We start from the raw sequence: 14,687 nt of genomic DNA, 5'->3' as shown, positions 1-14,687 counted from the left end.
ACCTGTTAAATACCCTTTCCCACTTCTCAATGCAGACACAGAATTAATTGAAGCTAAAGAAGAATGGGAGGATTCAACTTGGTTGACTTGATTTGGTGGTCTTTGTTGAATCTGAATCCTAGGATTCAACTCAGGTTGGCTAGGCATTTTACCTTTTTCTCACTCAGACAAAGCACTTGCAAGAGTGGAAAATTTGTTTTTCCATATTATGCATAGAAGTCATAAAGGTGCTAGAAAGTACTTCCATATTCTTCTCTAAGGAAGAGAGACGAGAAAACTTTGGATTGTTACCTCTGTTGAAACCAGGTGATGATTGATTTTGTGCAATGTGAGGCATATGAGGCACAATAGGTGGATTGATAGGTCTAGCTAAATTGGCATTCTGGAAATTTGGGGCTTGAGGGAACTGGACATTTGGATTATGAGAAAATTGGGCATTTTGCTTTTGAGGGGCACCAAAGTGATTTTGTGTGGAATAATTGTTTAATCCATTTTGGTTTTGCCCTTGAGACCATGAAAAGTTAGGATGATTCTTCCACCCAGGATTGTACGTGTTATTGTACGGGTTTGGAAACATCGCACTGACATTCTCATGTTGGCCTCCAGAATAGCTAGGACATTCCTCAATTACATGTGTAGGAGATTGACACCATGCACACATAGCAATAGATTTGTCAATAAAATGTGTTTGACTAGGTGGTGGTGGTGCAGCTTTAACTACCAAAGTCTCTAACTTTTTCAAAAGATTATCTATTTGTGCTTCCTTATGAACTTGGCTATCAACAAAATATCCCCTACTAGTCCTTTCAGACTCTTGGGTTGACTCCCATTCTCTAGTTCTATCTGCTAGGTCTAAAAGAAATTCCCAAGCTTCGGAATCATCAGTGAAAGATGTAAATCATGTGGGGCACATAGATTCCAAGAGTTGCTTTGTTTGGTAATCGATACCCTCATAAATTATTTGGCATAAATGCCATAATTCTATACCATGGTGAGGGCATTCTTGGAGAAGGCTTTGAAACCTCTCCATTACCTTAGCAAATGACTCATTGGGTTTTTGACGAAATTGAAGAATATCATTTCTTATTTTATTCGTCTTAGAGAAAGGAAAGAATTTCTTCAAGAATAGGACAGTGAATTGTTCCCATGTGATAATGCTATCCCTAGGTAAGCTATAAAGCCACTTTTTAGCTTGATCCTTTAATGCAAATGTAATGAACCGTAGTCTTACGGCATCATGAGTGAGTTGTTGTACCTTCATAAGGACACAAACCTCCTCAAACTCCCTAAGGAACAAGTATGCATCTTGATCAGGTAACCCATGAAATTGGGGTAACATAGATAGATAATGAGATTTGAGCTCAAAATTATTACCCCTCACTTCAGGTAAACGTATACAAGAAGGTTGTGCAGATCGGGTTGGATAAAATCTATCCCTAAGACTCTTAGGTGGAGGTGGTGGAGGTAGACCTTCCATGGTCAAGTTAGACACTCGGACAATTCTATTTATAGAATCATGAGTCCAGACACACATGCACTAACCACCTAATGCAATTAATGGCTCTTATGAAAGAATGAGATTTTTTTTTAAATAAATAAAATAACTAAAGAATAAAAGAAAAGAAAATAACAAAAACAAAAGGAAAGTAGTGAATTTCCCACCACAAAGATTGAAACAATGATTCCACAGCTATAAGGTTGCCGTATAGCTGAGCGCTTATAGGTTTGACAGCAAGGGAATCCGTATAGTCTTCGGAGCCACCTACAATCGAATCCTGGGGATTTTGCAGTAGAGTGGGGACTACTATACGTTTTTGTTTCTACTCAAGTTAAGAGTAATATCTTTGGATTTTTTTTTTAATTTTTTAAAACACTTCGATTTACCTAAGAATTAGAAAAATAAAGTGGACTAATACCTCCCCGGAAACGGCGCCAAAAACTTGTTTGTGAATTTTAAAAGTAACCGCAAGCGCACGGTATCGTGTAGCTAATGGGTCGATCTCAGGGAGATATACCACTTATAATTCAACTTCTTAATAGTAAACTTCTTAATAGTAATGCGAGAGTGGAATGATTCAATTTTTGTTAACTAATTAACTAAACTAAACGATCATAATCTATACGTCTAATGCAATCGAATTGAAACGACAAATAAATTAAACACAATCAATGCATAAATAAAAGACAGGAAAAAAATGCGAAAGGAAAAGAAAGTAAAACCAGTTAGTATGTTAAAGCAGTCAGTAAAATTTAGTTCATAGCTAAAATGCAGATGCAACACCACCCGTCACCGGAAGCAGAGGCACGACTGTAGGCTTGCTCCGGTTATGTGGTCCGAGATTATGAATGAATATGCAGAAAGTAAATAACAAAGCAATAAACAAAGCAATAAAAGGAAAGGAAGCCTTAACCAAAGAGAGGCACGGCTGTAGGCATCTCTGATCAAGGATCCAGGGGAAGGGAGAACAATAAATAATGCTGAAAGTAAATCCTAAATTAAGAATATGGAGGGGTAGATAGAAGCGGGAATGGAGGGAGGAGAGAAGATTAATAAAGAAAGTTACTTACTTGCGAATTGAACAAACGATTTGAATATCAACCAACCCTAACAACCAGATCTAGATCTAGAATGATCTAAATCTGCAATTGCTAGACCCAGAGAAAAACGAATCAAAAAAAAATTGAAACTTGAACTTGAAGCTCGAACTTGAATTGCATTACATAAAAAAATTAGACCTAAACATTGAATCTAGAAATTTAAATCTCACTAATGCAAGCAAAGAAAACTAGAGAAAACCTAAATAAACTGAATAGAGAAGAAAGAATGCTTCTACTAAGCTCTAGAACATGTTCTCCTTTGATGGAGTAGGCTCTCCTTTTATAGAGTTTACATGAGATATGAAGCACGGCTGAATTTGAATAAAACTCAGGGTTTCTATCTAACTCATCCAATTAGGGTTTTGACGTACTAATCGCGCCGACTTAGAGAGATCAGATGCATAATCCCACCGTTGGATTTGAGGTTTAAGTAGTCGTAAAGCTCTCCTCCAAAACTCAGCACCATCGGACATCGGATGACCGTTCGATGAAGGGTTTGATCGAAACTTGACAGAGGCATTCAAAAACGGGATTTTTCCTCTTTTTCTTTCTGAATATAATTCTTTTTCCTCTTTTTCTTTCTTTAATTAAATCCAAGATAGGAAATAAGATATTGAGGTATGCAAGGACTCTTTTCCATCTGGACTCTCTCAATAATATCTCTGTAGATTTGATTTAAAATCTCAGCCGTAGATCAAATGTGCCTTCTTTATCTCTTCAATATTTCGGAGTTGGCCCATAATCACACATCTCTAGCCCATCATGCTCCAGATCAGGCCCATTTTTGCATTTGAGAATTTGAATGGACTTCTTGATTTGTAAAATAGCATGATTCAAGCCCAAAACTCCAAATATTTGCTTAAATCTTGAAAAGTCCTAAAATCTGCAAAAACAACATAAAACCCAAGGTAACTCCACTCTAAGTGTATAAAATGCATGCTTTATGCCCTAAGATTTCACACATAAATGTGCTCATCACTCGCCCCTAGCGATCCTTTCCGGTATCCTTCACACTAGAGTCCTCATAGTCCCTGACTACTCATCAACCCTATAGGTCATCCACATATGGTAAACGGGAAGCTCTCACGTCCTCTCACGGGTTGGTTACCCGTCTTGAGCGCCCATGAGCCCAAGTCTATCCATATGCAACCCTACCGATAAATTGTCCCCACAATGTGATTCCTGTCCTCTCACAGATTGGTTACCAGTCTTGAGCGCCCATGAATCCCCATTGCTACCACGGGTCGTTTGGTCTCAATACCCCTCCGATTAGGGTCTGACATAACGGGACATCCTAGCCAAACACCACTAGACAGTCCTAAATATGTCATCCAACAGTTTAGGAAGGTGTCCAAAGGGCATCTCCGGAAACATCCCATACTATTCCCCTAGTTGTCCAAGGACAGAGTGTCAAAAGGACACCTCTCCTTTCCAAACCATACCTAAGCATACACAAACATGAATCCATACATCACATATATAGTAACTTCATATATGGAAAGAAATCAATAACAGCATATATCTTGCATATAATTAATAAATAAATCATACATGAATCATAAACAAGTAATGCTACTGAAATCAAGATGGTACAATAGTAGTATAACATTGTAAAAATCTAATTAAAGAAATAAACTAACAAGATTCAAATATAGAAACTAAGATATGCAATGTATGTAGTTAAGGAAATAACCATCCTTACCTTATATAACTCGCAAAGGAATCTTAGGGAATCAAGTAAGACCTTGACTAAACTTGAGAAGAAAGTCCTAAACAAGTGTATACAACATATTAGGAAAGATACCTAGAAGAAAGATATCAAAACATCCAAAACAGACCAAATATGATGTTACTGTACTCATTGGTCAATTGGATTGGTCTACTGCCTCAATCGACCAATGAGTCGACCAACCAAGACAGTGGCCTTCAAAAATCAGAATTTTGAGAATATAGAACCGAATTTGGTGGTTCAAAAGGGTACTAAATAAGGGGGAACCTACAATGGCAGCATACTAGTATATGGATGACTCCAAAACACTAATCAAATCAAGTCTTCAATTTACAAATTAGGAAACAAAAAGTTACCATAATTAGATCAATCATGGTTCTTGAAGAAAGCATGGTATGATCAAGGAGAAAGAACTAGAGGTTGATAGGTTATAAATCTTGTAATGAAAACACAGCGATTGACTACTAATATGATCAATAAAATAGATCTAAGAAGATCAGAATTTGAATTAAAGATAAACGAAGACAAGATCAGGATTTAGATCATGATTCCTTCAAAAGCTTGCAACGATCATGATTAAGATCATTGCATTAGCCATTAATCCTTAGGAAATCATGAGAGATAAGTAGAGAGATGTTTGCAACAGAGAATGTAGCATCTTCTCTACTTTCTCATCCCAAAAAGGAAAGAAAATCAAAGATGGAGAAGAAGAAGAGAGTGTACACATACCTTTTGATGCAAGAGGAAGAAGATTACTTGAGTTCTTGCGAGAGATCAACCAACGATGCAAGGAAGATGACTTGCAGAGGTCTCTGGTACGTTCCAAAGAGTTTGGAGGCAGCAAATACGAAGTAGACTCGAGATTGGACTTAAATAGAGCAAGCAAGACCTAATTAGCAAAAATAGAACCCATTGGTCGATTGGATTGGTCGACTGGTCAAGTCGACCAATGAGTCAACCAATGAGAACAGCAAGACCAAAACAGGGAAATTAAGGCTCAGATCAAATCCAAACATCAAGGGGTTTTTCACACACACCAAGTGACTTACCTAGTAGGTAGAAATGCCTTCGAACCACGACAGAGAGCACTCCAAGTCCATCAACTAATCCGATCTTCATCAGGATGCAGTTTCCATAAATGGAACACTGACATCAACACTCATGGATTCAAAGCCAATCACCAAGTCTTCCACTGGGATGGCCCATAGCTGACTTCTTGCTTTACTTCGGGTTGTCGGACCTACAAACAACAGGGTTTCCGGGTCAAGGTTAGGGCTGGGTTTCACAGACATCCTAGCCAAACACTGCTAGACAGCCCTAGGTATGACAACCAATGATTCGGGAAAGCGTCGATGGGCATCTTCGGAGAACATCCCATACTATTCCCTCTGATGTCCAAGGACAGAAGCGTCAAAAGGGCACTTCCCAATCCCAAACCATACCTAGTCAAACACATTCTCAGATCAATCATGACATACACAGTCAAAACTTCATCATATAAAAGAGAATGTAAAAGCATAATCCAATCAAGCAGTAATAAACATCTCATATAAGCTTGGATAATGAAAAAGAATACATAAACAAGTGCTACTGTACTTACAGTAGTATATCAGAAGTATAAAGTACAAGAACAGTAGTTAAACTCATAGTTTCATAAAGTAGAAACCAGAGAGTATGCGATCTATGTTATTATGAAATAACTGTCCTTACCTTGATTATCGCCGAAGGTAATCCAAAGATCAAAGAGAGTAACTCCAAACTTGGCAAATAAACTCCTATCAATCATAGATACAACATTAGGAAAGATACCTAAAAGATCAGAGAGAAAACGAATCAAATCGAGCGAAAAATGAAGCTACTGACTCCTTTGGTCGAGTGATTGGAAGACTGGCCCAGTCGACCAAGCAAGTCAGTACGGAATTGTATGGACTGCTTTGGCCATAACTTCATCGTTTGAAGTCGGATTGATCCGAAATTCGAAGGGGAACTTCCTAGGATGTATAAGAATCATATGGGAAGATAAAATCATCAAGTCATGGTCAAAATATGGGTTCTTGATTTTTACCCAAGAAACTAGGGTTTCAACCTTTATGGCTCCCATGAAAAGGTTATGATCACAGGAAAGAGAGGGAATGATGTTTGGCCAATTATAACAAGAAAATCATAGAAAATCTAGTTTAGATTAACATAAATATTACCCATGAGGTTTCCCTTGCATGGGAGGTCACCAAAGTTTTCCAAAAATCAAACAAGGGTTAGGGTTTCAAGAAAATATTCGGCTAGGGTTAAAAACATGACGATGATCATAGATCTCAAAGAAATGAATGAGATCATGGAATAGATGGTTGCAAGAATGCAGCATCTTCTTCCTGATCTCAATCAAGAATAAGATCGAAGAAAGAATTTCGTAATGTCGAAGTGATTACTAACCTGGAATTGTCAGAATAGAGATGAGAGGCTTCAGATCTGCAGAGGAATCTTCGAAATCACCAGAAAGAGTTTCGGAGAGGTGTTCTCACGTTCACAAAGTGTTTAGGAGGCAGCCATAGCAAAGAAACACGAAGTTGGGTTTAAATAAAAGTGAAAAACCCTAAAATTACAATTTCTCGGTTTTGGCAATCATTTGGTCGAGTGCTTGGTCGAGTGGTCCACTCGACCAAGGAGTCGACCAAGGCAGACAGTAAGGCCAAAATAGGGAATTGGAGGATCAAATGGGCTCTAAACCTTATGGGCTTTTGCACACACTTCAAGTGACATATCTAGTGTGTAGAAATACCTTTAAACCAAGTCAGATAATACTCCAAGTCCTTCAACTAATCTCATCTTCTTCAAGCTGCAGCTTCCTTTCCAAATCTGCACAGACATCCAAGTATGGGACTCCATCATCAACATCCATGGGTTCAGAGTTAAACACTGTTGGAATTTATTAATATAATTAATAAATTAAATGCCCAAGGGCAATATTGGAAACTCACTATTAGGGTGGTTACAAAATAAGGTTATATATTTTGGTAACCACCGCATTAGTAAGGAAGTGTGCGATTCATTCGTACGAGATTTATCTCAGAGAAACGGCGGCTCCATCTCTCTCTCCCTCTCTCCTAGAATCGCAGGCCAAGGAAGTTTTTTTTCCTTTCCTCATTTTTGATCTTCATTCCATTAATCCACGGCATTTGGGTTGTGGATATCATTCCCTTTCCTAGTGATTGTGGAATCACCCCGGTGAAGCTTTGGTGGTGGAACGAGAATGTGGATCCAGATTTACTTCCGCTGCGAATACTTCAAGTAAGGGAAAGCGAATCCAGGTAAGGAATCTTTCCCCCATCAATTAATTGAATTGATATGTTTTGGAGTATTACCAACATTGGCATCAGAGCCATTGGTTCCCACGGTTCTTTGTTCCTCCCCATTGTTTAATTTCAATGAATGGATCCAATGGGAGGATCAAGGGTTTACAGAGAATCTAGGGTTTAATAGGAAACCAATGGGAGAATTGTTAGGGTTTTTTGGAAACCCTTACATTTTGGGTTGGGATCCGAATGGGAGGATCCTTGTATTTTTCCTTTGTGAATTTTTGTATGAATTGATTAACCATGATAATTTTTTTGTGTAATAATTATTGTTGGTATTTTTTCATGTGTTTTTTGATGAATTTTTGTAAAGAAAAAACGTGATTTTCCATTTTTTGAAAAAATTTCGTTCAAAGAAAATTGAAAAAAAAATTGAGAAAAAACGCCGTTTTTGCCACTGTGTACCAGACGGATGTCCGTCTATGTTAGACTGGTTCCGGTGACCCAGACGGTCATCCGTCTGGGCATAAAAGGCAGGCAGACGGAATTCCATCTGGGCAGACGGCAGTCCGTCTGGGAGATGGATTTTTTTGGATATTGGTCTGTCCAGTTCAGAATGTATTTCTAACTTACTGGACACCAATGGCCCGACAATCTGTGTGATGTTTGGGTATTGAGGGCCTAATGGGGCCTAGTGGGAGCAAATGAGGTAGAAGTGTTCTGTGTGAACCACCTCATAGCTTTAACATGATTGCATGTTTTATTTTAATAAAACTATTTTTTATATGGGTCCATCAATCATGTTTTCTTGCACAAAATGAAGCTAGTGTATAAGTCTATGTGGGTTTGCATGAGAATTTGATTGAATGTTTTTTAGCATCTCTTTTGGTTTAAGTGCTTATCCCATAGGTTGACTATGCTAGTGTGATTTGTTGTTGCATGAGTTGTGTTTTATGCTAGATTTATTGAACTCATTCTTGTATGTAATATCTCTAGAATAAATGGCTTCTACAAAGAGCATAGTTGCTTACCTCACTAAAGGAGATAAGCTGAATGAGAGGAATTATGACCTCTGGCACCGAAAGGTGCAATATCTCCTGGAAGAGCAAGATATGCTAGAGACCATAAGCCAGACCATGAACCCACCTGAGGAAAGTACCATTGCACAGCATCGCAGGGACCTTGATACATACAATGCTTGGAAGAGGAAAGACCAGGTAGCCAGGATTACAATCCTGAGCTCCATGAGGGATGACCTGATGCTTCGCTATGAGAAGCATAGGACTGCAAAGTCTTTGTGGGAGGCTGTGAAGTTCCAGTATGGAGGGACTTCCACCACAAGAGGCCGCCAGCTTGGACTCACCTTTGACGGTTATAAGATGCGCCAGGGTCACACCATGAGGCAGCATATAACCATCATGTCTAACATGATTAGTGAGTTGAGTGCATGTGGGCGCCAGAAGACTGATGAGGAGCAAGTCTCCGTAGTCATCAGGTCATTGCCAAAGACTTGGGAGCATATGAAGATCTTTTTGACTCATGCTGATGAGATCAAGACTTTCGATCAAGCTGCCAAGCACCTTGAGCTTGATGAGGATCGGATGTTGGCCGATGCCACTCAAACTGATGTATTTGCTGCTGAAGCTAGCACTAGTAAGGGTGCAGGCTTCAAGCGCAAGAGAGAGAAAGCTCAACCTCAGCGGTCCAAGCAAAGTAACCAGGGTGGGAACAAAAACAAGAGTGGCCCCAAGCGTTCAAGGGGGACTAGTGCTGGCAAGAAGAAATCAGTTTTGATTTTCTTCAAGTGCCGAAAGCCTGGTCATTTTGTTCGTGATTGCACTGAGCTAGAGGTATGTACTGTGTGTTATACCTCATCTTGTTATGTAACAAGTTCTACTATGCTTGCTGAACTAAATCCTTTGTGGATTGTTGATTCAAGTGCGACAAAACACATAACAAGGGAATGCTCGAGCTTCGTGGAATACCGTCGTATTCCAAGAGGAAGCAAAAGAATAACGATGGGGAACAGCTCAAGCGTGGAGGTTCATGGCATAGGCACATGCAAATTAGTTTTGCGAGGTGGCCAGACGCTGTTACTCCATGATGTGTTGTATGCTCCAGACATTCGGCGAAATCTTGTTTCTGTTATTTATCTTTTAAGACATGGTTTTAGAGTTGTATTTGAAAACAATTCTTTGGTTTTGTATCTGGGTGATACATTTTATGGTTATGGTTTTCTTAATAATGGTTTCATTGTATTGGATACAATTGATTATTCATTTAATTTTAGTAGTGCTTTTGTTTGCCAAAATACTGTGTGTATTGATTCTAATTTGTGGCATGCTAGACTAGGACGTATTGGCTTAGATAGGATGAACAGGATGGCAAGAGAAGGTCTCTTAGGCCAAGGTTCACTATCTGATTTGCCAACCTGTGAGTCATGTCTAGCAGGAAAAGCAACTAGAAAACCATTTAAAAAGGCTTTGAGAGCCTCTCTTCCTTTAGAACTTATCCATTATATGTGTGTGGACCCATGAATGTGCATACTAGAAAAGGACAGTCTTATTTCATCACATTCATAGATGACTATACACGGTATGGTCACATTTATCTAATTTCTCATAAGTCAGAAGCTCTGGAATGTTTTAAGAAATTCATGAGCTTAGTTGAGAATATGTTAGATAAAAGGATTAAAACTCTTAGAACAGATAGAGGTAGAGAGTATCTCTCCGATATGTTCAAAGGGTTATGTGATGAAAAGGGGATATCTAGACAACTTACTATTCCAGGGACTCCACAGCAAAATGGGGTTGCCGAGAGGAGGAATAGAACCTTGCTAGACATGGTGAGATCCATGATGGCGCAGGCAAATCTACCCATCTCTTATTGGGGAGATGCTTTGCTGATTGCGGCCTATATCCTCAACAGAGTTCCAACCAAATCAGTTCCTTCCACACCATATGAGTTGTGGACCGGAAGAAAGCCAGATTTGAGTTACTTGCGCGCATGGGGATGTGCAACATATGTTCACTCTACTTCTCACCAATATGGAAAGCTTGGACCCAGAGGAAGAAAGTGTATCTTTGTGAGATATTTTGAACTCTCAAAGGGCCATGTCTTCATTGGACTAGATGAGAATGAGAGGAGAACGAAACTTGAGTCTAGGGATGCAATATTCTTGGAGAATGATTTTCAATCTCTTTCAGGAGTTAACAAAGAATCATCGAAATTCTTTGAGATACAAGATAGTGGTCTTGTCACTTCAGGGATTCAGATTCTAGATAATGAACCTGGGGTTCATCCAGAAGATCCTAGTGGGAGTGGGAGTGCAGATGTGATAGCTACCTTAGACGGTGAGCGATCTGACATGCACTTGCGCCGTAGTGGGTGCGGGCTAGTTCCTCGTCGACGTTTCGACATAGAGGATGAAGCCTACATGGTAACTCCTAAAGAGATCGACTGTGAGATGACTTAAGTCGATGAGCATGAACCAAAGAGCATGAAGGAAGCTCTTGCGGGGTCAAGCTCAAATGAATGGTTGAAAGCAATAAAGGAAGAGTTGGAGTCGATGAAAGTTAATCATGTCTGGGACTTGGTTGACTTGCTGCAAGGCCGAAGGGCAATTGGGAACAAGTGGGTTCTCAAGATCAAAAGAAAGGTGGATGGACCTATTGAGAGATTCAAGGCTCGTTTAGTGGCTAAGGGCTACACCCAACGAGAGGGCGTTGATTATGAGGAAACTTTTTCCCCTGTGGTTAGGTTTGCCTCAATTCGCCTCATACTAGCCATTGTTGCTCAATTGGACTTGGAGCTTTATCAGATGGATGTAAAAACTGCTTTTCTCAATGGAGAACTTGAGGAAGAGATCTATATGGATCAACCTCAAGGCTTTTAAGCAAATGGACTTCAGCGCAAAGCGTGCAAGCTTAAGAAGTCCATATATGGCTTAAAGCAAGCATCTAGACAGTGGAATGTGCGCTTCCACCAAGCTATGATGGAAAATGGTTTTTCCATGCTTGAGGAAGACCACTGTGTTTACACCAAGAGATCTGATAATAATTATGTCATTCTGACACTGTACGTAGATGACATACTTATGGCTAGCAATAGCAAGGAGCTATTGGAAACCATTAAGAAATGGTTGTCCTCCGTATTTGATATGAAGGACATGGGTGAAGCAAGCTATGTGCTTGGTGTCAAGATTGTCATAAATAGGCAAAAGAGATTACTGGGTTTATCTCAAGAGACCTATATTGACAATGTCTTGACGAGATACCAGATGCATAATTGCAAACCAATTGATACTCCAGTGGAGAAGGGTTTGCATTTGAGCCTTGATATGGGTCCTAAGACTCCAGAGGAGAAAACCAAGATGGAAAGAGTTCCATATTCCAGTGCAGTGGGTAGCCTTATGTACGCTATGATGTGTACTATGCCAAATATTTGTTATGTAGTCGGTTTGGTTATTCGGTACCAATCAAACCAAGGCATAAAGCACTGGAAAACAGTCAAGAGGATATTGAGATATCTCAGAGGAACGAGTAACTACATGATGTGTTACCAAGGATCGGATTTGCGTTTAGTTGGCTATAATGATGCCGACTGGGCTGGAGACATCGATGAGCGCAAATCAACCTCTAGATATGCTTTCTTGCTGAATGGCGGGGCCATTTCGTGGTATAGCAAGAAGTAGACTTGTATATCCCTCTCGACCATGGAAGCAGAGTATGTGGCATGCTCAGCTGTAGTTCAAGAGGCTGTTTGGTTGAGGAGATTCCTTCGACATACTGGGAATGTGATGACATCCAAAGAGGCTGCCCTTGTCTACTATGATAGTACGGCAGCTCTTAGCTATGTCAAGGACCCCAAGTATCATGGGAAGACCAAACATATACAGTTGAGATATCACTTTATTAGAGACATTACATCAAGGAAGAAAGTTGTACTTATGCACATATCTACTAGTCAGATGGTAGCTGACCCTCTTACCAAACCTATAGCAAAGGATGTTTTTATTTCTCATGTAAAATCCTTGGGCTTGCGTAGATTGTGACTTATTTTTGTACTGAGACTTTCTTATTAATGAGTAATATGAGTTCATTCCAGCATTTCTTTTTATTCACTTTCTGTGTGATTGTGTTTTTCTAGCATAAAACAAGATATGTCAATAGGCAAGAGAATGGCTCACTCACACGAGCATTCGCCTCTGGCGCCTTGGAGGCGAGCAAAGATGAGACGGATTGTGAATGACTTTGTGTAGGTCAATTCATAATCATGATGTCGCCTTGATTTGGAATCAAGATGAGTTTCTCTATTGTGAAGAGAATCGACATGAATGTTCCCACTATTCATGTTGCCTATAAGAGCCAGGTGCGAGTACTTTATGTGGCGCTAGGGTGGCGACAATAAAGAAACTCGGGTTAGGCGCAAGAGGTTGCGACTAGACTAAGACCTGTATGGTGTTGAGATGGACATACGTTCTATTGTATATAGGATGCTCCACCATAGCACATATATCATACTATGTGTGCTTAGCGATCATTGGAAATGAGAGGATGGATCCCTGCTCCTCTCATAGTGTGAGTACTGGACTTTATGGTCCATTAGTGTTCTTAGTGACTTTCGACGACATCATGAAACGAAGGGTTGATGTGGCTACTTTGGGGTGTTACCTATGGTCATGATTGATTCGACCTAAAGGGGCACTACCGGGAAAGGAGTCAATCCTAAGTGTAGTGATGGTCTGGGGCGAAAGGAAAGGTTTGATTCAATTGCACCCTAAAAAGTTTTTGCTGACGCCAACTATATGTGTTAAAGTAGTGAACATTTTAAGGACAAGAAGGTGATCTCTCAGAGGGATCGAGATACCTTCAGTCTGGTGAGTTTGAATAAACCTAGGACACTGTGTTATACTAATGCTTATTTGATTTGTTTCTTTGAGTGATGTGCCATTCTGGCCTTCTGGGAAGGTTTCTAGTTTGGGGCTCACGCGTGCAGGTATATCACCGGTCGCACAACCCATTTTGCCAGTATGATTTGTGGATATTAGTGTCTGGGACACAGGTGTTCTATGTATCTGGGATACATAGTGAAGAGATCAATATATATATGTATATCTGGGATATACATGTGTGTTGGACACAAGAGGTCTATGTATCTGGGATACATAACAGAGAGATTGAATATGTATATCTGGGATATACATGTGTGTCTGGGACACAAGAGGTCTATGCATCTAGGATACATAGCAGAGAGATTGAATATGTATATCTGGGATATACATGTGTGTCTGGGACACAAGAGGTCTATGTATTTGGGATACATAGCAGAGATTGAATGTGTATATCTGGGATATACAAGTGTGTTTGGGACACATTGAAAGATTAACACTTGCCCTTGTGCAAGTGGGAGCTGTTGGAATTTATTAATATAATTAATAAATTAAATGCCCAAGGGCAATATTGGAAACTCACTATTAGGGCGGTTACAAAATAGGGTTATATATTTTGGTAACCAACGCATTAGTAAGGAAGTGTGCGATTCATTCGTACAAGATTTATCTCAGAGAAACGGCGGCTCCATCTCTCTCTCCCTCTCTCCTAGAATCGCAGGCCAAGGAAGTTTTTTTTTTCCTTTCCTCGCTTTTGATCTTCATTCCATTAATCCACGGCATTTGGGTTGTGGATATCATTCCCTTTTCTAGTGATTGTGGAATCGCCCCGGTGAAGCTTTGGTGGTGGAACGAGAATGTGGATCCAGATTTACTTCCGCTGCGAATACTTCAAGTAAGGGAAAGCGAATCCAGGTAAGGAATCTTTCCCCCATCAATTAATTGAATTGATATGTTTTGGAGTATTACCAACAAACACCATGTCTTCTACTGAGATGGCCCATAGTTGGCTTCTTCCTTTACTCCGGGTCTTCGGACCTAACAACAACCAGGTTACCGGGTCAAGGTCAGGGCCAGGTTAGGGCTGGGTTTCACAATGCCACTGTGGCAGATGTGGATGAAATAAGAAAAGGCATGCTCGAGATGCAAGGAGTATTGCGTAACCTGGTCCATCAAATTG

At 39.9% G+C, this 14,687-nt stretch overlaps 1 non-coding gene across 1 annotated transcript; it reads left to right on the top strand.

Annotated features, from left to right (window-relative positions):
- Positions 1-983: 983 nt before the first annotated feature.
- LOC149024306 (small nucleolar RNA R71) lies at positions 984-1,090 on the top strand. The gene has a single exon (XR_016171924.1). It is a non-coding gene; the product is annotated as a small nucleolar RNA R71 (small nucleolar RNA).
- Positions 1,091-14,687: the final 13,597 nt, after the last annotated feature.

Source organism: Hakea prostrata, chromosome 2 (genome assembly GCF_041222555.1).
Source record: "Hakea prostrata isolate BN-2017 chromosome 2, UWA_Hpros_2, whole genome shotgun sequence".
Lineage (NCBI taxonomy): Eukaryota > Viridiplantae > Streptophyta > Magnoliopsida > Proteales > Proteaceae > Hakea > Hakea prostrata.
Note: the sequence above shows the minus strand (reverse complement) of the source record. Positions and strands in the feature narration are given on the sequence as shown.